This window comes from Balaenoptera physalus (assembly GCF_965194825.1).
Source record: "Balaenoptera physalus genome assembly, chromosome: 6".
Taxonomy (NCBI): Eukaryota; Metazoa; Chordata; class Mammalia; order Artiodactyla; family Balaenopteridae; genus Balaenoptera; species Balaenoptera physalus.
The window spans coordinates 69,767,882-69,792,030 of NC_138885.1; the positions used below are offsets into that span (position 1 = coordinate 69,767,882).

Genomic DNA, 24,149 nt, shown 5'->3' on the forward strand with positions numbered 1-24,149 from the left:
CCAGTAGTGGGATTGCTGGGTCATATGGTAGTTCTATTTTTACTTTTTTAAGGAACCGCCATACTGTTCTCCATAGTGGCTGTATCAATTTACATTCCCACCAACAGTGCAAGAGGGTTCCCTTTTCTCCACACCCTCTCCAGCATTTATTGTTTCTAGATTTTTTGATGATGGCCATTCAGACCGGTGTGAGATGATATGTCATTGTAGTTTTCATTAGCATTTCTCTAATGATTAATGATGTTGAGCATTCTTTCATGTGTTTGTTGGCAATCTGTATATCTTCTTTGGAGAAATGTCTATTTAGGTCTTCTGCCCATTTTTGGATTGGGTTGTTTGTTTTTTTGATATTGAGCTTCATGAGCTGCTTGTAAATTTTGGAGATTAATCCTTTGTCAGTTGCTTCATTTGCAAATATTTTCTCCCATTCTGAAGGTTGTCTTTTCGTCTTGTTTATGGTTTCCTTTGCTGTGCAAAAGCTTTGAAGTTTCATTAGGTCCCATTTGTTTATTTTTGTTTTTATTTCCATTTCTCTAGGAGGTGGGTCAAAAAGGATCTTGCTGTGATTTATGTCATAGAGTGTTCTGTCATGTTTTCCTCTAAGACTTTGATAGTGTCTGGCCTTACATTTAGGGCTTTAATCCATTTTGAGTTTATTTTTGTGTATGGTGTTAAGGAGTGTTCTAATTTCATTCTTTTACATGTAGCTGTCCAGTTTTCCCAGCACCACTTATTGAAGAGGCTGTTTTTCTCCACTGTATATTCTTGCCTCCTTTATCAAGGATAAGGTGACCATATGTGCATGGGTTTATCTCTGGGCTTTCTATCCTGTTCCATTGATCTATGTTTCTGTTTTTGTGCCAGTACAATACTGTCTTGATTACTGTAGCTTTGTAGTATAGTCTGAAGTCAGGGAGCCTGATTCCTCCAGCTCCATTTTTCGTTCTCAAGATTGCTTTGGCTATTCGGGGTCTTTTTTGTTTCCATACAAATTGTGAAATTTTTTGTTCTAGTTCTGTGAAAAATGCCAGTGGTAGTTTGATAGGGATTGCATTGAATCTGTACATTATTTTGGGTAGTATAGTCATTTTCACAATGTTGATTCTTCCAATCCAAGAACATGGTATATCTCTCCATCTATTTGTATCATCATTAATTTCTTTCATCAGTGTCTTATAATTTTCTGCATACAGGTCTTTTGTATCCTTAGGTAGGTTTATTCCCAGGTATTTTATTCTTTTTGTTGCAATGGTAAATGGGAGTGTTTTCTTAATTTCTCTTTCAGATTTTTTATCATTAGTATTTAGGAATTCAAGAGATTTCTGTGCATTAATTTTGTATGTTGCAACTTTACCAAATTCATTGCTTAGCTCTAGTAGTTTGCTGGTAGCATCTCTGGGATTCTCTATGTATAGTATCATGTCATCTGCAAACAGTGACAGCTTTACTTCTTCTTTTCTGATTTGGATTCCTTCTTCTTCTCTGATTGCTGTGGCTAAAACTTCCAAAACTATGTTGAATAACAGTGGTGAGAGTGGGCAACCTTGTCTTGTTCCTGACCTTAGTGGAAATGGTTTCAGTTTTTCACCATTGAGGATGATGTTGGCTGTGGGTTTGTCATATATGGCTTTTATTATGTTGAGGAAAGTTCCCTCTATGCCTACTTTCTGGAGGGTTTTTATCATAAATGGGTGTTGAATTTTGTTGAAAGCTTTCTCTGCATCTATTGAGATGATCATATGGTTTTTCTCCTTCAGTTTGTTAATATGGTGTATCACATTGATTGATTTGCGTATATTGAAGAATCCTTGCATTCCTGGGATAAACCCCACTTGATCATGGTGTATGATTCTTTTAATGTGCTGTTGGATCCTGTTTGCTAGTATTTTGTTGAGGATTTTTGCATCTATGTTCATCAGTGATATTGGCTTGTAGTTTTCTTTCTTTGTGATATCTTTGCCTGGTTTTGGTATCAGGGTGATGGTGGCCTCATAGAATGAGTTTGGGAGTGTTCCTCCCTATGCTATATTCTGGAAGAGTTTGAGAAGGATAGGTGTTAGCGCTTCTCTAAATGTTTGATAGAATTCGCCTGTGAAGCCATCTGGTCCTGGGCTTTTGTTTGTTGGAAGATTTTTAATCACAGTTTCAATTTCAGTGCTTGTGATTGGTCTGTTCATATTTTCTGTTTCTTCCTGGTTTAGTCTCGGAAGGTTGTGCATTTCTAAGAATTTGTCCATTTCTTCCAGGTTGTACATTTTATTGGCATATAGTTGCTTGTAGTAATCTCTCATGATCCTTTGTATTTCTGCAGTGTCAGTTGTTATTTCCCCTTTTTCATTTCTAATTCTATTGATTTGAGTCCTCTCCCTTTCTCCCTTGATGAGTCTGGCTAATGGTTTATCAATTTTGTTTATCTTCTCAAAGAACCAGCTTTTAGTTTTATTGATCTTTGCTATTGTTTCCTTCATTTTTATTTTTTCATTTATTTCTGATCTGATCTTTATGATTTCTTTCCTTCTGCTAACTTTGGGGTTTTTTTGTTCTTCTTTCTCTAATTGCTTTAGGTGTAAGGTTAAGTTGTTTATTTGAGATGTTTCTTTTTTCTTAAGGTAGGATTGCATTGCTATAAAATTCCCTCTTAGAACTGATTTTGCTGCATCCCATAGGTTTTGGGTCATCGTGTTTTCATTGTCATTTGTTTCTAGGTATTTTTCGATTTCCTCTTTGATATCTTCAGTGATCTCTTGGTTATTAAGTAGTGTATTGTTTAGCCTCCATGTGTTTGTATTTTTTACAGATATTTCCCATAATTGATATCTAGTCTCATAGCGTGGTGGTCGGAAATGATACTTTATATGATTTCAATTTTCTTAAATTTACCAAGGCTTGATTTGTGACCCAAAATATGATGTATCCTGAAGAATGTTCCATGAGCACTTGAGAAGAACGTGTATTCTGTTGTTTTTGGATGGAATGTCCTATAAATATCAATTAAGTCCATCTTGTTTAATGTATCATTTAAAGCTTGTGTTTTCTTATATATTTTCATTTTGGATGATCTGTCCATTGGTGAAAGTGGGGTGTTAAAGTCCCCTACTATGATTGTGTTACTGTTGAGTTCCCCTTTTATGGTTGTTAGTATTTGCCTTATGTATTGAGGTACTCCTATTTTGGGTGCATAAATATTTACAATTGTTATATCTTCTTCTTGGATCGATGCCTTGATCATTATGTAGTGTCCTTCTTTGTCTCTTGTAATAGTCTTTATTTTAAAGTCTATTTTGTCTGATATGAGAATTGCTACTCCAGCTTTCTTTTGATTTCCATTTGCATGGAATATCTTTTTCCATCCCCTCACTTTCAGTGTGTATGTGTCCCTAGGTCTGAGGTGGGTCTCTTGTAGACAGCATATATACGGGTCTTGTTTTTGTATCCATTCAGCCAGTCTATGTCTTTTCGTTGGAGCATTTAATCCATTTACATTTAAGGTAATTATCGATATGTATGTTCCTATTACCATTTTCTTAATTGTTTTGGGTTTGTTACTGTAGGTCTTTTCCTTCTCTTGTGTTTCCTGCCTAGAGAAGTTCCTTTAGCATTTGTTGTAAAGCTGGTTTGGTGGTGCTGAATTCTCTTAGCTTTTGCTTGTCTGTAAAGGTTTTAATTTCTCCATCAAATCTGAATGAGATCCTTCCTGAGTAGAGTAATCTTGGTTGTAGGTTTTTCTCCTTCATCACTTTAAATATGTCCTGCCACTCCCTTCTGGCTTGCAGAGTTTCTGCTGAAAGATCAGCTGTTAACCTTATGGGGATTCCCTTGTGTGTTATTTGTTGTTTTCCCTTGCTGCTTTTAATATTTTTTCTTTGTATTTAATTTTTGATAGTTTGATTAATATGTGTCTTGGTTTGTTTCTCCTTTGATTTATCCTGTATGGGACTCTCTGTGCTTCCTGGACTTGATTAACTGTTTCCTTTTCCATATTAGGGAAGTTTTCAACTATAATCTCTTCAAATATTTTCTCAGTCCCTTTCTTTTTCTCTTCTTCTTCTGGGACCCCTGTAATTCGAATGTTGGTGTGTTTAATGTTGTCCCAGTAGTCTCTGAGACTGTCCTCAATTCTTTTCATTCTTTTTTCTTTATTCTGCTCTGCAGTAGTTATTTCCACTATGTTATCTTCCAGGTCACTTATCCGTTCTTCTGCCTCAGTTATTCTGCTATTGATCCGTTCTAGAGAATTTTTAATTTCATTTATTGTGTTGTTCATCACTGTTTGTTTGCTCTTTAGTTCTTCTAGGTCCTTGTTAAACGTTTCTTGAATTTTCTCCATTCTATTTCCAAGATTTTGGATCTTTACTATCATTACGCTGAATTCTTTTTCAGGTAGACTGCCTATTTCCTCTTCATTTGTTAGGTCTGGTGGGTTTCTGCCTTGCTCCTTCATCTGCTGTGTGTTTCTCTGTCTTCTCATTTTGCTTAACTTACTGTGTTTGGGGTCTCCTTTTTGCAGGCTGCAGGTTCCTAATTCCTGTTGTTTTTGGTGTCTGTCCCCCGTGGGTAAGCTTGGTTCAGTGGGTTGTGTAGGCTTCCTGGTGGAGGGGACTTGTGCCTGTGTTCTGGTGGATAAGGCTGGATCTTGTCTTTCTGGTGGGCAGGTCCACGTCTGGTGGTGTGTTTTGGGGTGTCTGTGGCCTTATGATGATTTTAGGCAGCCTCTCTGCTCATGGGTGGGGTTGTGTTCCTGTCTTGCTAGTTGTTTGGCATAGGGTGTCCTGTTCTGGAGCTTGCTGGTCAGTGAGTGGAGCTGGGTCTTGGCGTTGAGATGGCGATCTCTGGGAGATTTTCGCCGTTTGATATTACGTGGAGCTGAGAGGTCTCTTGTGGACCAGTGTCCTGAACTTGGCTCTCCCACCTCAGAGGCACATCCCTGATGCCTGGCTGGAGCACCAAGAGCCTGTCATCCACATGGCTCAGAATAAAAGGGAGAAAGAAAAAGAAAGAAAGAAGAAGATAAAATAAAATAAAGTAAAATAAAATAAAATAAAGTTATTAAAATAAAAATAATTATTAAAAAAAAATTTTTAAGTAATAAAAAAATTTTTAAAATAGAAAGAAAGAAGAGAGTAACAAAACCAAAAAACAAATCCAGCAATGATAACAAGCGCTAAAAACTATACTTAAAAAAAAAAAAAACCGGACAGACAGAACCCTAGGACAAATGGTAAAAGCAAAGCTATACAGCCAAAATCACACACAGAAGCATACACATACACAGTCACAAAAAGAGAAAAAGGGAAAAAAATATATATATCGTTGCTCCCAAAGTCCACCTCCTCAATTTGGGATGATTCATTGTCTGTTCAGGTATTCCACAGATGCAGGGTACATCTAGTGGATTGTGGAGATTTAATCCACTGCTCCTGAGGCTGCTGGGAGAAATTTCCCTTTCTCGTCTTTGTTCACACAGCTCCTGGGGTTCAGCTTTGGATTTGGACTCGCCTCTGCATGTAGGTCGCCTGAGGGCGTCTGTTCTTCACTCACACAGGACGGGGTTAAAGGAGCAGCTGATTCGGGGGCTCTGGCTCAGTCAGGCCGGAGGGAGGGAGGGGTATGGAGTTCGGGGCGAGCCTGCGGCAGCAGAGGCCAGCGTGACGTTGCACCAGCCTGAGGCATGCCGTGCGTTCTCCTGGGGAAGTTGTCCCTGGATCACGGGACCCTGGCAGTGGTGGGCTGCACAGGGTCCCAGGAGGGGAGGTGTGGATAGTGACCTGTGCTTGCACACAGGCTTCTTGGTGGCTGCAGCAGCAGCCTTAGCGTCTCATAAGGCTCAATTTTTATTCAAAGTTGTCCTCCACTAAGAGTCAGAGGTACTCATTATTACTCAGGTCTTGATACGGTGTTCTGCCCTTTGGGTTAGACCTCCTGGTTCTGACTGCTTGAAACATAGGCAAGTTTCCTAGATCTTCTGGACTCTGTGCCTACACCAGCATCTACCAGCTGGTTTTGGCACCCACAACACCCACCCAATGAGCAAGTCGTCTTCTCCCTGGCCTCAGCCAGCTTCCCATCTGTTCCACCTAAGATCTTGCAGCGCTGACAGTCATCTGACTGTCTTCCTATAGCAATGATACAGACACTGCCTCTGGGCATTCCTAGGTGATCACTGTGTAGTTGCAAATCACTCATACTAAAGTAATGTTCATCAACCACACTAGGACTATCAAAATAAATTATTGTTCTCCTCCCCCAAACTTCACAGACACCCCAAATTCAGTGCTTGGTATATGAAAAGTATTTATTCAATACTGAGTGACTGAATGGACGATGAATAAATTCAAAGGGGGGCTATCAGAAAAATATACCTCTTACTAGTCTGTCGACACACCTTGTGATTTCTCAATAGCCCTCACGCCAGTGATGCATATACCTTATCACACATATAGTGGTGAACACAATTTTCACTAATAACTGACTGGAAATAGCTAAACTCATCCTACATCTACAGCTTAAGAGTTCCACATACACGTATCAAAGGAGAGAAGTAGGTAGGTCAACAGCCTTTGTGACACAACCTCCTGAAAGAAGTATAATAAAGCATCTTTTTACAGAGATGGCAAACACGGCAGGAAAAGGAGTCACACATTTTTAATTGGAGACATTCAGATTTGCCCTTAATTTAATTCAACAGCCCAGCAGCCATGATTAGATTTGCATCATGATGTATCTTCAATACTATCTATTTTCATAAATGAGAACTTTCCTGAATATGGTTCTGTTGGATCCTGACATTTTAAAATATGTCCTATTGTCCTTTTCTGTGCAGTAGACCAAGCATAGAGTGTTCACTCCTATATCACTGTCACTGTACTATCAGACCAGACGGCTACTTCATCACAGAATCAAGAGTTAGGGATAATTTATGCTATTCCTTGCTCTAGAATGTGAAAACAGAAAGCATTTGCTGCACTCAACCCAGCAGTAACAGCCTTGTCAGAGGGCATTTGGTGCTATGGCTGCAGTGCCTTCAGGAATGAGATTTCATTCCGTGGAGTCCTAAGCTCTCAGGTTGCAGAGAGAATTGTTGAAGCATGTGAGTTGATGCTTCATCTAGTAACCAAATTAAGGCTAGAGTGCCTCTTTGTTAAGGAAAAGAAAATGCAATAAAACAGTTCTAAAATGGGAAAGATTATATCTGGACCCTCCATTGTTTCACAGTCAAGGATTTCTCCCCTTCATAGGAAAAAAAAATACGAATGTTGGCTTAATATTCAGAGCAGTTGTTTTTGTGTCTGTGAACATTATGTGTTAGAAACGGAAGAGCTATTTATCCTCAGCCTGCTGAAGAGAACAGTGGAAATTTCTCTTTATTGGTCTATAAATAAGCCAAGTCTGAACACACCCTTTATTGGGAGAAGAGCCACGGCTGCTCATCTCACAAGCCAACAGGCTCGTCAGGATTCCCTCATTTGATATTGCCATGAGCACGCCGAGGAAGACACAGACAAAAGATTGTCCTCTCAAACTATCAAACTTATTTAACCCGAGAGCAACTAGTATTCCCTAGGTGAAAGAAAGATGCATATAAAATCATAAACATTTATGGCTAACAGGTGTTATTGTTTAGGAAAAGCTTGGTGAATCAGTGACGTGTCATTTAACACAAGCTCAGAAGTGATAAATCAAATGGCCGTCGGTTCCTTTCTTTTATAATCACATATTATCAACAAAGACATGTAGGGCTTTGGAGCTTTGTCTACATAGTACCAAAATCAACTGGTTAATTCAGAAAAAAAAAAAAACTCCCCCCAAATATCAGTTAAGATGCCTGTTTGAATATACAGACAGAAGATCGGGTTGCATTAATTTTTTTATATATCAATTATTTGTGGTTGTGAACATGTAAAAAAGCCACTGAAAATGTCTCAATTATATGGGCAATATAATCCATCCTTTCTATTTGAATCTGTTTAATTTGTTCATGTGTATTAACTTTTTCAGATTAGATATCCTGTGATATCTAATGATATCCTGTGAAAAGAGACAGCTCCACTAGGGGAATTTAGTTGTGCAGGCAAAATTAAAAGGCTATCAGTGTGAAAAGTGAGAACAGACAGAAAGCTTAACAAATTGGAAAGAACAACAGGCAGCTAGCAATAATCGTGTTCCTTTTCCAAGGAAGGAACTGTGTCTGCCTGTTCTCTGTACATGATTTGAGGCTTATACCCATATTAATGATGATACCTCTTCCATCAATATCTTGGATTATTACCAGTGTCTGGGAGAAATTTTATTGGCTGCTGCAGTTCATTGAGAATTAATTGATATGACACGCTTACTCTACATGAACTTGGAAAAAAGTCTATCGAGTGAGTGATTTAATTCACTTTATGTTAATTATAAATTATGCCAGGAAACACTATTAAGGGTGGACTTGTTTCCAGCTCTTGGACTGTACATGTGAGCAGTTTGTACTTCCGACATTCTGGATACCCTGACTTTGGCTGGCTAACGCCTTAGGAAAGGCATTAATTTGGCATTCCCACCAATATTTGTGATGTGGCATGTTCTTAAACAAATTAGGCCAGAAGGAGGCAGCAAAACAGCCCACTTATCTTTATTTGTAATTTAAGCAACAGGATGAGAGACAACCTCCAAATTGGATAATTAAAAATATTTACCCACACTCTGTATGTTTTAAATAACCTAAGTGTTTCATAAAACTGGAAAGGAAGGGGGTGGGGTGACCGGCTGACAAACCAAATGGAAAATGAAAGATGACTTTGGAAAGAGAATGTAAAGAGTTACTGGCCGCATCCTAGAGAACTCTTTATTTTCATTTCCTGTTCGATGTTGCTGATGAGTAGATTCCTCGCGATTCTCCCTCTCGGTGAGCACGCACTAGTACTTTTATTAAAAGAAGTCCACCAGAATGCGGGTAGTTGTTATGCAGGAGTGGTAACTCACATAATGGGGGATGGCATTTCTTTCCACTTGTGCTGCTCCGCTGGTTCTAATAGCAACCTGGAGCTCAATTTCCTCCTCAAGAACATTGCATTTCATGTGGAATGTCAATTATTAAAATGCAGTGTCCCGTGTCTTACTTCTCACTAGATGAATTCATTTGCAAAATTTGCTAATTTATGCAAATGATCCTTAACCTGTAACTGCCTGGAATCTATTTTACCGTTTCTGGCTTTTGGCAGCTTGGAGTGTAGGTGCAGGAAGGAAATCCATTAATACAGAATTTGTCAGTTCTGTCATCATTATATTGGTGATTGAGTTGTTAGTGCCCCCCCCCCCAAAAAAAACCCACCATCACCAATAACAACAGATAAAAATGTGTTATTAACTGGAAGCCAGCTGACAGCCGGAGCTGAGAAATCTAGAGATTAAATGAAAGATAAACTAGGATGAGAGGATCTGGTACCTGCATGTCTTGACACCCTGAGTAATGTTAGAAGCTAATCGTCTCCTTTTTGGGAGAAACTAACTGGTTAATAACCCAAGGAGGGCCTATCAGCTACTGACTAAGACAGATACAGATAGTAGCCAGGTAAGAAATTTCTTCCTGAGAGTAAAAACTGAACTGGCCTGGGTTTTAGTAAATACAAAGCACAATTTTTAATTTTGGGCCATGGTTACATGTAAGACAAGGCAGCAAAAAAGGGATGTTTGTCAAGAAGGGGCTTGCTGCATATGTGTGTGTGTGCACGGGTCTGCACATGTGTACGCGTTCAGATCTGGGGGTACAAGTGGACCTGCCTGATGTTTCTGTGTCAGAATGTGTGTTCCCACAGGTACCGCATACATCAGATCTTGAGGCGTTACTCCGGATGAGTTGGAGTTTGTACGTTCGTACATCAATGGTACCATGTTTTAATCAACTGTTCTGAAAAGACATGCTGCAATTTTGCCCCCACTGGCCCTGATGGTTACACAGTCTCTTTTTATAAACAGTGTTGAAAAAGAGCTTTCTGCAAACCTCAGAGTTGCTTTTCCTTTTTTTTTTTTTTTTTTTTTTGAGGTCATGGAAAGGATTCAGATTCCCGGCCTGGCATCTGAATCCACAGGAAATGGGATACATCACATCGTTTTTATTGTGTTCTTCATTCTGGTAAGTTTCCAAAGGCCACTGCGTTCAGCAGTTGAGCAAGCTGGATTGGATCAGCCAGGGAGACTTGACCAGGGAAGCAGACGGTCACAGTGTTTGTGTGTGTGCGTGTGTGTGTGGGATAAGCATAGGTGAGCTCTAGTCTGGACACCCTCCCTGGGCGACTGATGCAGAATCTACCCATCAAGCAGTGCCTCCATCCCAGACTCCTTCATCGCACAGACCACTTTCCACTGTCCTCCATGATTTCTTTTGCTTGGCCTTTGACTTATCTGAATCCATGCTACACGTACATGGCCACAAGCTGTCCTTGTAACCTGCTCTTCCGACTGCTGGGTTGTATTTTCCTCTTTCAAGTGTACCAATAGTTGCAAAGTGGATGGGGGCATTTGCTGTGGATATTGGAATGGATTCTTTCAGCTCCACAAGGGATTTCAATTAAAGAGAAAAAAGAGAATCTGCCCTTGGTAAAATGGACAATTACCACTTGAAGGAACCTGTCCTAACTCTAGAAGGATAATATGAGAGGACACATTTAATCACTCACTTTGCTCCTGTTTCTTTCAGAATCATGTCTCTTTAAATCTACTGAGGGAGATATTCCTTCTGGCCCACAGGATGCCAAAATGACTTGATGATTTATTTATGCAGCACTTGGCAGCCCATAGTCCAGATTGTGGCTGAAGCTGAATTTTATGAGCCTTCCCCTAGTGAGTATATTTTAACATTGTATTAAAAATATATTTTTTGAAATCCTCAGTCATGTTTGGCTCAGCCTCGGGCCCTGACAAAGACAGTGACAGAAGTGAGGAATTAATATTGCTAAGGACTTAGCTAGTGAAATTTTTATTGTAGGAGATTAGAAAAGTGTAAAGTTTTTATTTGGGAAAGGGAAAAATGGTATTAAGACCTAAATGCTTTAGTGATATCGAATGTGACCTTTTCTATTTATAGCAATTCATCTGGTCAGTAAACAATTTATTGGGCTTTTACTATGTTCCAGGAAGTATTCTAGGCCTAGAGGACTGTGGCAAAAAAGACAAGCACTGCCTCTTCTCTTCTGGAACAGACATATCAGAGAAAGGAGATGGATAATAAACAGGTAAATAAATACTATAGGTGAACAGAATGGTTTCAAATCACAATAACAGTAAGTCCCATATAATAAAGAGGAACTTTGAGCTGAGACTTGGCCTGGGGTGCAGAGAATTTCTACATTCGCCCAAGAAGATAGCTTCTGTAATGTCAAATCAGAAAAGTAGAAGATCTGACAAAATAATTTCCTGGACAGTTTTGCTTCTTCAAAATCTAGCTCAAAATAAAAATATATTGTTAAACTCAAATGAAAGGGTTTAGACTTTGAAGAAACCAAGATGGTCAAGCAGCATGGTTCTAGAAGTAGCTTTGTAGTTTAGCATCGTGGATGTAAGTTCAAAGATGTAGTTTGGCTCTTATTGCTGATACAGTGGAGACAGATTTCACGTCACTTAAATTACTACTGAAAAGTGAAGGTCAAAGGAAAGCCTGGGATTGTGTCTAAGTCTAGGCCAGAAGATATCAGGGGTCTTGTTATTTTTAAAAACCTTAGCCAAGAACAATCACTAAAGCTGAGACTCAGATGTGAGCAATTATAATCTAGACCTTTGCTTCTTAGGAACTGCTGGCCAAGGAATGAAAAATCAGTAAACTCACTGAAATCATATTAGTATCTCTTTAGTAAACAAAGATCTTTTCTCAGAACAAAATTTCAAGGGATTCATCACTCATAAAGGAATAGATATAATTATTACCATGTAACATTAATTGTCAAAAGCATTTTAATTAATTTATTGGGTACTAATAATGTATAAGGATACTGCATAGAACATGCAATTAGATGCTTTTCTGCCTATTAAATGTCTAATCATAATTTAACAGATAGACACAGTTCGACATTCTTAAGCTGAAATGAATCTATCACCAGCAAATTGCTAGTGATCATCTTTAGAGAAAAAAATCGTTATTGTAACTTCTCCACAATGTAGTCTTCAGTGCCTGTGCCAGTCCATTGAGATTGCTTTATGAGAAACTTATGTGTATGTCAGTGTATGTTTCACTGAAGGTACTCAAGCATACACTTGAGTTAGGATTACAGTAATTTTGTTGTCCAAAGTATCAAGGGAGAGAAGGTTTGATCTAATAGGAGTCCCTCCCGAACTGTCATGTACACAACTACGTGCTATAATGAGCTGACTGTTAGGGAAACCTTGGGTATGGTCAGGCTCCATATTCTTCAGAATGTGGAAGGATCCTCCTGCTCTATTCCAGTCAGGGCTCATGGTGCTTCTTGAGGTGACAATAACAGATAAATTCTGGACTCCACTCAGGCCATAACTCACAACCTGAAGCAAACTTGGATAGTCTGGTTCATCTACTTTCCAGGGGAGTTCCTCAATTGGTTAAATGTCTGGATGTCCTGGGACTTTATAAAAAATGTTCTCACAGAGAGCCAAAACCCTTTGGTTCTTTCTCTACCTCTTGGTACTATACTGAATCAATCTCACCCCTCTTCTACATGATGGCTGGCTTCTTTGGTTATTCTAGAAAATTCTAAGTCAAAGCTCTAGTGAGGCTAACACTCTTAAGCAAGGGATACCATAGTACTGATGGAAAGGTATAGCTTTAGAGTCAGCTAGAACTGAAGTTGAATGTCACACTTTCTGTGTGAACTTGGGCAGATATACACTACTCCATGAGCCTGAGTTTCCTTATTTGTAAAATTGGAATGATCATACCTACTTTACAGGACGTTGGGAGGATTAAATGAGAAAACAGCCCAAAACCAAGCATCTAGTAGTTGCTCAAAACTGCAAGCCCCCTTACCTTTCGACTCTCAAGTACCTTGCCTTATAAATATACCTCCATCTCATACATCATTTCACGTCACAGGTATTCAAAGTGGATTTTATGCCTCAGTTTCATCTGGCTGCATATTTCATCTGAAATTTCTAAGTACTTCACTGGTATAGTGAAGTCCTCTAACGTCTAGAGTCGTTGTATAAATGGAAAAGGGTAGAACAGTATTAATTTCCTTCGAATAGGGTTTAAGCTTAACTCACCTAATACTGCATATAGCATAATGGGGAATGGGGCCACCATGTATTATCCTCCAAGGCGATATTAAATTCCATTTTGCAGTGAGGACTTAGGATCTTTGTCATAGTAAAGTCACATTTCAAAAAGTAAAAAATGTGGACCAACATTTGCTGAGTTACGTTCTCAGTACCAAGGGAACCAATCAAGTTGATTTAATTAATTCATTAATTTCCCATCAAGGGCAGCCTTGTCACTTTCACAGGGCAGGGATTTGGGCCCTTTTAATTAATGTGACTTCTTAGACGCAAGGTTCTGGATAGAATCTGTGAGTCTTATGGCACAGCCTATTTTCCTCACAGTTATCTAGACAGGATCAGTGTTGTTACTTCAAGAGTTATACAATGGAATGGGGGGAGTTATAGGTAATCCCTTCTTCCGAACTAGCTTGAAATAAAAATTAAATGGGCCTTGAGCGTTTGTGAATTGCAGTGTTTCATTGGGGCCATGGAACACTAAGTGAGGCTCAGAAACAGGGTGTTAATTCAGGCCTAATCATTTAATTCCATTCTGTTATGTGCCGTATTTATTGCCCTCCTGGATCTGTTTTCTATGGCCTGATAAAGAGACAGTGATTCTCTGAAGCTCAGTCAGGGACCATTTTATTTATATCGTTAGTTAGTCCAATAAAAGCACTGGCTTCAGATTCCTGCTGTTACTTTCTGTTTTGTAGCCCTGTCGTTAACTATGAAAATGCTGATGGGGTTTTCATCTTTTGGGCTGGAGTCGCTTTGCAGTTGAATGAGGGACTTGTAAGGAGAGGGGATGGTCCGGACCATACTGATAGTAGAAAAGTCCAGTTTGGTGTAACCAGATAGATATGCAAATTGACTGGGAGTCAACTCAGGTTTTAGCAGCAAATGTGAACTTGCCTTTGTTAAATGTGTTGGTGTGAACATTTGATCGACATTTTTTAGCGTGAACTTAGACCTGTTTAGGCTGTGATTCTGTTTGTGAACCAGACAGGTTTAAATTTTTTTTTAATCAAAAACTTGTTGTAATTCTCTCCAAAGTGAAAACAGTTCTAATTTCACACAAAAGGAAATGGAATGTAGCTCTATCTAAAGTTGTTTGCATATATCGAGCAAAGAAGAAGTGATGAAAAACAAACAAAAAATGCAATAGATCACACTTCAGATTCTCTTTTCTAAAAATAGTTTTAACTGTATAGTTCAAGTGATTAATTGATTGTTTTCCTAACAGTCTGTAAAGTGCAGTAAAGAGGCCCAGAATGAGGAAATGATGGTGGAAACAGATTTATAGAGGTCACTTGAATTAATGATATGGCAATCCAATGATAACACAGGTGCACTAACGTAACATACTGTGTAATTACCAGTGTTTCCAATGGAGTTAATGTGTAGTTATGCATGTAATAATAGACATTATTTCATAGTAGATACGCAATTAGCTTGTGTCATTGGTGTGTAGTGCACAAATGAAGCAAATCATTATTGTTGTTTCAACGCTAAAAGCTGAGAACATTTCGAGGACCAAGGGGCCTCTCGATCAGACAGATCATCTTTTTAAGTTTGTCTAAAGCATACATTCAGCAATGAAATGTGAAAAGTACTAACAGTCAACGGTTTCTGTACCTATGCCGATATTTAGATGTTTGGAGCAGTTAGCACTGAAGAAAGTTGTATTTGAGGAATGTGGTTGAAATAACATGAGCAGATGTGCTTGGAAGTGTAAATATAAATAACCAAAAGTTATTATATTCTCATTGAAAGATAAGAAATAAATATTCATTCATTTTGCCAACAAGGATTTCTTTACCATTTTCTATGGGAGAAAGACAGCTAAAGATTTAGGTCATACCTCCAAGCACCGGGTGGAACCTGATGATTCCAGAAATCCTGCCAGTTCCAATATGGTAAAAGGAGGTGGCAGAAATTTCCACAACCCAAAAAGCCATCTGAGGGGGATACAATGAACAATCTGTCAAATTCTCTTAAATACAGAGAGATATACCCTTGAATTGTGAAACATCTTTTTTAGAGTATTTGCTAAGTCCTCATGGATGGGGTGGGGGAGACAGGAGGGCTGTGTTGTGTACAGGGACATCTGACATGGTAACAGCACTTAGTGCTTTAGAATTTATGAATCACTTTCTTATGAATGATCACATTTGATGTTCAAAACAAACTTGTGGAGCAGGTAGGCGAGGTATCCCATTTCACAGATGTGGTAACTGAGTCTCATAGAGCTCATATGGCTGGCCCAAGGTCAGCTGTGGAGAAGATGGTAGAGTCAGGTCTTCTCATCCTTAATCCAGTACAATTCCACTGAATCAAGATTGAGAGGAGCTGTGTAAAAGGCTAATAAATGGCCCCAGTCATGTCCCTGCCCATTCTAAAACTTTTCATCTTCTGTGGTAAATGTTAAATTGTGGATTTTAGAGAGGAAAGGAGCTTAGATAATCAAAAAAAGATTTCAAAGAAGATGTGGGGAGTGCATGGGAGGGGGTCTGAAGAGAATGGTAGAGACGCTGGAGGCTGATGGAATGGAAGATGCTGGATGGAGGGTGCAGCATCCTGGGGGTCAGAGGATGTGGCAGCCATGGAGGGTTTGCAAAAGGAAGCAATAGGAAATGTGTACTGAACGGTAGGCAGTACCCAAATGACAGAGTCCTTGAATGCAAGCTCGAGAGTTTGTTTGGAAGAATGTGAGGAACCACTGAAAGTTTTGAGTAGGAGAATGATGTCATAAAAATGACCTTTATGGGGATTAGCCTAGTGGTACTCAAGAATAAGTAGCTATTGTTGGCAAAGTCACAGCTATGAGACCACAGCAATTGTCCAAACATGAGAAAGAAACTAATACTGCTCAAGAGGGTATACAATCACAAGGATTTAATAATTCTCCGGTGAATTAGAAAAACAATTTTCAAATGTTCTAAAGTATTTAAATAAATCAGTCACAGCTGCTCCCCATTCTTGAGAAATAACTCCAAATTAAGCTCTGCTTTCAGAAGACATGAAAAGCAAAATTAGGCAATCATCTAAAATCTGGGACAATACCCTATACTTAATAAGTGCTCAATAAATTTTTCTTATAATTTTGATGAAAATAGTATCCAATTCAATCAAGAAAAATCATATTTCTCTAGATGGCCAGCTTTTTAAGATATCGATATTTTTGTTAAAATATGACTTATAAAGCTGCTTTAACTTTTCTATGTATTTTAAATGTACAGATGTAGATAAAATGAATACTAAATTTGGAGGCAAATAGAGAACCTTTTTTTCTTTATGAGCTGAGTGACACTGAATAGGATAGTAGTAGGAAAAAAAAATAAATTTAACGTTTTGAATTCAATCTAGAATCTTTATTTTTTTTTTAAGATTTTTTTTTTGATGTGGACCATTTTTAAAGTCTTTACTGAATTTGTTACACTATTGCTTCTGTTTTCTGTTTTGGTTTTTGGACCCTGAGGCATGTGGGATCTTAGCTCCCCGACCAGGGATCGAACCCGCACCCGCTGCACTGGAAGGCGAAGTCTTAACCACTGGACCACCAAGGAAGTCCCTAGAATCTGTATTACAGAGAATTCCATAAAACTTTGGTATTTGCTAAGGGACATAATTTCAATTAATTGAACTACATGGCCTTAAGATCAGTAAATTCTATTATTCCTAGAAAGCCTTGGACTAAATTATGGACTAAGATAAATTAGCTTTTGGAGATACCTGATTCTTCCGTATAAATAGTCACACTGGCTGGATACACTTGATGAGCAGGTTCTGTAATATCTCTGGGTCTCCGTTTTCTCATCTGGGAAATGGGGATGATAATAGTAGTGGCAGTGCTTTCTCTCACAGATAAACTATACAAATGTTAGCCACTTTTCTGAATCTTTCCCTGATCCCTTCTGTGTGCTCCCTGCACCCTGTCACGACCTGTGCCCTCATGATATCTTCTGGGCAACACTTCATTCTCCCCTCACCCATAGGAAAGGTTACCTGTCCTGAGTTCCAGCTCATCCTACTCAGTACACTGATTTTGGTTACTTGATAATCTGCTGCAGGCCAAGATGTTAATGAATGTGAATATATCTATTTACCAGCCATTCCTGACACCTTGTTTGCATTTTGTCAGGGCTTAAAAGCCTTAAGCCAAACAATGAAAATGGTATTAATTTTAGTTTCTTCAATTGGCTAATGAGGAAGATTCTGGAGGGGAGAGATGGAAGGAGGGCCTAAATCTGGCTACACATAAGGCAGACTCTGGGGAGAGCCTGGCTTCGGGGCGGTCCCTTAGTGGCTCCATAATCAACACCCAATATTGTGGCTGTTCCAGCCATAAGCCTATTTCCCGTCCAGGTCGGTCCCGTGCGCCAGGAAGAGTTTTCTAGTTAATATAATGTGCTGCCATCCCTTTCACCTTTAGAAAACATGAAGGATGCCCTTGTTGAGTTCAGCATCTACACTTCCTGTAGGTTTTACGGCAAGGAGCTGCGTCCCGGTGTCCCATGTTCCAGCTACAGTAAGGGCCCAGTGGGTCTTCCTTCTGCGTTTACAAAAAGGGGCCTTTAACCCACAGCCATGCTCCCAGTTGCTGGAGAAATGCGGCCCTGCATCCCTGAACGACGGGCTCTTTCCACTCAAACCAATTGTGGTACTTGCTTCCCTCGGCCCTGGAGTCTACCTACAGCTGTGTTTACTGAAGTGCGACTGTAATTTGCTACAGCATGCCAGAGTATTAATAGACAATTATTTATTGCAAATCTGGACCATTTATACTGTTTACTGGCTGACACAATGTAAAATTTTGATCCAAATGTTAATGTGTCCATGACATTGCATAATTCTGTTCCATGCCATGGTTTTTTCTCTTCTAAATGAATCGAATTTGCAGTACAAGGAAATGGCATTTTTAATGGATGGGTGATTTACAGCCTCAAACTTATAAGGCTATTATTTGTGTAAGTAAGGGAGAGTTGACTAATTGCAATAACACAGCAAATTAGACAAATTTAGGATTGTACTGGGAATAAATTCATGGGGAGAAAATGAAAATAACTCACAAAGTTCTTAAAGGGTAACTGAATAAATCTCACTTTAGCTGTACAGGGCGATTGTATTTTGGGGGGAGATCAGGCACCTTTGAGGCCAAACAGACTTATAAATATTCAATTGAGTAGAACATAGATAAAAATTACCTCTTCATAAAGAACCATATGTGTAGGAGAGAGCACTTCCAATTCTCCAAATGTTTACTGAAATTGCCCACACAAATGTTTTCAGCAGTTGGGTGAAAACAAAGAGCTTTATAGTTATGCGCTATTTTCATGAAAAAGACACCAATTTTAGCATATTTACCTTCTATTTGTTGAGCATGCAACACAATGCCAAGGAAGAATGATTTCCTAATGGAGATCTTCATGATTTTTCAAAATAAAACTTGTGCATCAGCAAAAATAATATTTCTTTCTTTCCGAGGTATTCCACTTAGGTTGTTTATATTGATTCCTGTTATTCTGTTACTTCTGCCCACAGAGAGATTGTTAAGATAAAAAGTGCCTCAATGCAGCTCTAATTAAATCTCTGAGAACTAAACTGTGATGCCTAAACACAAGGATATTCAAAATGAAGATTCCTTCAGTATTTTAGTCCAGGTGGCTCCCACAAATTAATGAAGAGAGAAAACAGATGTGGGGGGCTCTAAGAATAACAATAAAATATGTGTGTGTCCTTCCAAATTACATACAAAATGGCCTTCTCTTCTCCAGAAGGCAAGATCCTCCCTCTCCCCGGCCTTACTCATCACTTCCTTGGTTTCCCTTCCTGCCTCCAGTCTTATCCCCTTCCTTTCTGTTCTCCACAATCTAGCTGCTCATCTTGCTAAACTGTATGCCTGTCTTGCTTCTCCCCTGCTAAAAACCGTCCCCAGAATGGCCAGGATAAAGAACAAGCACTTTAGCGTGGGGCACTTGGTCCTTCTGAACCTCTACACCACCCCTCCTGCTGGTCCCCCTCTGCCCCTGCCTTCCCCTCCCACAGCAGCCCCCTCACCCTACATGTGAACAGTAAGCTCCAGATGACTTGGAATTCTTGGAACAGGCCATCCACATGCTTATCTCTGACCGGGGGGGCCTTTGCACATCGCTGTTTGTTCCCTCTGCTTGTGATGTCCTCCCTACTCTGCCTGGCTCTTACGCTGCAGAAGTGGGTTCAGATGACATCTCTGGGAAACCTTTGCTGAGCCCTCCAGCTAGACGTCTGCCCCTGCTTCCGCTGTTAGAGCACATCCACACCCAGGTGAGAGCCTTGCTTCTTTAACCGCCTTCTCCGCTGGGCTGGAAGCTCCTGGAGGGCATGGCTTGTCCTCTTTACTGGACTTGGCCACAGAATAAACACCCAGTAAATATATGAGGAATAAATGAAATACCTATTGAATATCTACTTTGCCTCAGGCACTTAACAAGGCCTATGAAGAATGTAACAAATGGTCTGCACATGCTCCCCTCTCCCAAATAGAGTAGCTTATAATTAAGTAAGGGTGATATAAGAAGATCAGGGCTTCCCTGGTGGCTCAGTGGGTGAGAATCTGCCTGCCAATGCAGGGGACATGGGTTTGAGCCCTGGTCTGGGAAGATCCCATATGCCACAGAGCAACTAGGCCCATGAGCCACAACTACTGAGCCTGCGCGACTGGAGCCTGTGCTCCGCAACAAGAGAGGCCGCGATAGTGAGAGGCCCGCGCACCGCGATGAAGAGTGGCCCCCGCTTGCCACAACTAGAGAAAGCCCTCACACAGAAACGAAGACCCAACACAGCCAAAAATAAATAAATAAATTAATTAATTAATTAAAAACAAAAGAAGATCAGAAATAACAAAGCAGAATTTGATAAGGACCACAGTACAGGCAAAACTTGCTACAGGGTTTCAGAATAGTGAGATTCATTCTTTAAAAATCATTATCTATGTGACTATTAAAAATCCTCCTCCTCCTCCATCCCATCTATTCAGTCAGTCACTAAAGATTGATGTTATTTGTATGAGTTGACTGATTCTACCCTCTCTTCATGGCTACTAACACCACCAGGTTTACGCCATCATAGCTCACCTGTACCACGGCAACAGCTCTACTGGTCTCTTGCTCCCAGCTTTCTCCTCTTCAAATCCAACCTCCACACAGCACTGGAGAAAGGGCCTATTTAAAACAAAAACCGGCAATCAACTGCTTGTAGTTCCTACACACATAACACGCTGTGTGTTCCTTGTGTCTGCAATGCTATTCTGACCCACTACATTTTCTTTCCCACTCCTCCTTTAAAACCCAGTTCAGGTTGTTTAATGGGTAGAGTTTCTGTTTGTCATGATGAGAAAGTTCTGGAAATAGTGATGATGGTTGTACAACATTGTGAAGTATTTAATGCCACTGAATTGTATACTCAAAACTGGTTAAAATGGTAAATTTTATGTTATGTATATTACACCACAATTAAAAAAGAGGATAGTGACTATTAAAAAAAAAAATCATTATCTTCTCTTTGCTTCTCTCTCATGTTCTCTGAGATCAAGCAGACCAGGAATTAAATCCTCATTCAACAACTTAATTGGGCGATTGGGATTGACATGTATACACTGATGTGTATAAAATTGATGCCTAATAAGAACCTGCAGTATAAAAAAACAAACAAACAAAACAACTAATACTATACTTTCATTGGGTTATTTGTATGGAAATATGTTAATATAAATGTTTCAGACATTACATGAAATTTCTAAAAATCTTATACTTGTATTTGTATGGAAATATGTATGGAAATATGTTAATATAAATGTTTCAGACATTATATGAAATTTCTAAAAATCTTATATTTGTATTTGTATGGAAATATGTATGGAAATATGTTAATATAAATGTTTCAGACATTACATGAAATTTCTAAAAATCTTACATGTTCTGGTATAATGTTATAAGTAATAATCCTAGTTATTACTTTAAAATGTATATCTCAGAAATAACTAATTTTCTTGTCAACTGCATTATTATGAACTTTCATCAAATCTTTAACAGTGGTCATTTTTAAGTCTTTTGTCATTTACAGACAGTTCTGGGTGTACTCTGATGCTTTTGCAAATATGTTCCTATAAAAGGCTTTCATCTTCAAGAAATTCATGGAAAAGACTGACAAGTACAGGTTTCTGGTAACTGACTGTACTGCTGAACTGAATGAATAAGCATTTTCAGAACTCTAATGAAAAACTGATGAACTCATAAAAGTGCTAACAAAAGATCAAGATGAAAAAAAAAATCAATTACATGGGACTGAGTGAACTGATGAGGATGAGTATAATTTTTGTGACTTTCTGTCTGAATTACAAAAAAAAAATCCCACAAGGACTCAGAGGCAAAGAATATACAAATCAATTTTCACTGCAAAGTAAAGGAGCTGTTACAGTGGAGGATTACTGGACTGAATGTCAATATTATGACATAGTATGAGTGTGTTTCATGTTTGGTAATTGCAATCATTGTTGCTTTTGTTGTGGTCATCCATGTACAATGCTTGGTGTCAGTCTATTTATCTCTTGTAAAAATAAAATACAGTGTGTGTGTGTGAAAAAAAAAAAAAACTTATTAACAATGTGATGTTAGATGGTTTACTTTACCTGAGCCTCAATTTCCTCATCTGCAAAATGAAGACAATATTATTTACGTTACAGGGTGCTGTGACGATTAAGAGAGGGCTAGTGCCCAGAAAAGGCTCAGCAAATGGTGCTGGGAATATTTCAAGAGGATGTGCTACTTGTTTTCTCAGGCATGCTCTACTGTACTTCAGGCTTTATTATTCAGCATCTCATATTTTACCTGTTGGGGTAGGAGCCTTATCTGCTTATTGGCATATAGCCCATAGCTCATTTTCAAATTTGGACACAATATACTCAGCTCCTTTCAAAACTGATTGTAAATTAATACTTGGAAGGGCTGCCTTACTACTAATAGGCTTTCATTTGGGATTTTTGAAATTTTAACGACTCAGGAACAGAAATCATAGCTTACACTCTGCAGATAGTCAAATACTTTTTGTTGAATTTGATTGGAGAACTTAAAAATCTGAATTATTTGTTCAGCACATATTTACTAAGCTCTTGGATAGACCTTCTTGCTGTATCCATCTTTCCTTCCACGGACTTTTATCTAGAATGGAGAAATGTCAGGGGGAAATGGAAAGCAGTTAGCAACTGCAGCAAGGTAGACAACAGTGATGTAATGACCGGTTGAAATTGAATCAGACTTTAATATTAATTGTAGTGTCCATGTCGGATTGAAGGACCAAACACCACTGCTGTAATTTACATGGTAAAGGAAGCTAAGACTACTGGCCACCATATTAATAGTAGACCCAGGGCTATACAGTGATCAAGAATTTGGGTTGCAAAATTAGACAGGCCTACACAGCTGTGTGACTGTACAAATTACCTGATCTTTTTAAACTCCAGATTCTTCAGCCATTTCATAGGGATTGTAAAACCTACTTTGGGAGATTACTTTGTGACTTAATTGAGACAATGCATATAAAACACTTAACACACGTTAAGAACTCAATGCATGGATATTTTTATTACCATTTTGAATATAAGTCATGGAATCTGTGGCATTTTGAAATACATTAAGTTAAGGATGCCTGTTTGAGAGAGATTTTCACATTACTCTTACTCAACTGAATGCCCAGCCTATAATTATTAGACAGTGCAACCTTGTCTTCCTCCAGACTGCCAAAGAATGAGGCAGGTGTTAAACACACATGGAAGAAAAAAGATCAATAGACCCCAAGGCCCTAAATAAATCAATGCAAATAGAAATTTTGCATTACTTGTTGAATATACTCAGCTACCACCTTCAGTACATGTGACATTGCTTAGTCTTGCTTTCTTTGCCATCATGCAAGATTAGAATGTGGAAATATTAAAGAAATTAAAAAGGAAAGAAACATTTTTTAAGCTTTATCTCAGAGAAGCCTGGAGAGCAGTTTGGCTCAGGCCTCTGCATTCAGGAAGAGCCTTCAGTTAGTCTTTGAACATCTTTTCTAATCTGTAACCACCCACAAAGACACACTGACAGAGTTAAAGAAAACACACATCAGACAAAATTCAACCTGGGTCCCCATGTTGGATCACAAGGCTTGCAACAACTATTAAGGAATATTATTTACATGTTATTTAAATACGTTTAGAACAACAGTTATCTTGTCTGAAATATTTTGTGGTAAAGGCATGAAATCTGTTTATTAATTGAAAATATATGCCACAAGCTTTGTAACCCTGTTTAGATGTTTCTTTACTTCGTAATACTTAGAACCTCTAAAAACAGAAGTAGCCTGGGCCACTACCTTGACATGTAAGGGGTCACGCCCTTCCTAACGCACGCATCTGATTAATGCCTGATTCTGATCAACAGGGGGAAACTACCCCTTTCCCTATTAAACGTATCTATTTTACTTTCACATCACATCCAAGAAGAGAAGCCATAAACAGGAATATATTGGTTAAGAGCCAGTTTTTAATCGTGTCTAATGGAAGAATTCCTTGGGAGTTGCGTAGGGCTGTTCATCACTGATGAATATCAAGAGGAATTCAGATTTTATATTATTTGTTCTAAACCAGAACATTTTACTTATTGTTCATAATACACGTTGAAAGCAGACACCAAAATGGCTCATTTGGAGCCTTTCTGTGCTCACCCGCTAATGCACATTAACGCCAGTACACATTCCGTATTACAGATCCATAAAATGCATTTGCATAATATTGAAATTATAATCCCAAATGTGTAGTAAAAACCTTTATGAAAAATTGTTACTGCTCAGCTACTATACAGTGGCTAATTTTTAATCTTCAGCCTCTCAGCTGCAAGTAAGGATGGGGTATTCTTTAAATAAAAACCTCAAGAGTA

The 24,149-nt window shown here is 38.8% G+C and overlaps 1 protein-coding gene across 1 annotated transcript in view; it reads right to left on the reverse strand.

The window, feature by feature from the left end:
• Positions 1-24,149, reverse strand: part of LOC309663210 (uncharacterized protein) — a gene marked incomplete at its 5' end in the record, with an annotated part of 569,151 nt that overhangs the window by 122,718 nt on the left and 422,284 nt on the right. Inside the window, 6 exons of the mRNA XM_082466830.1 lie at positions 15,062-15,158; positions 16,933-17,017; positions 17,627-17,752; positions 18,565-18,731; positions 20,313-20,399; positions 22,257-22,394. The remainder of the gene's footprint in view (positions 1-15,061; positions 15,159-16,932; positions 17,018-17,626; positions 17,753-18,564; positions 18,732-20,312; positions 20,400-22,256; positions 22,395-24,149) is intronic.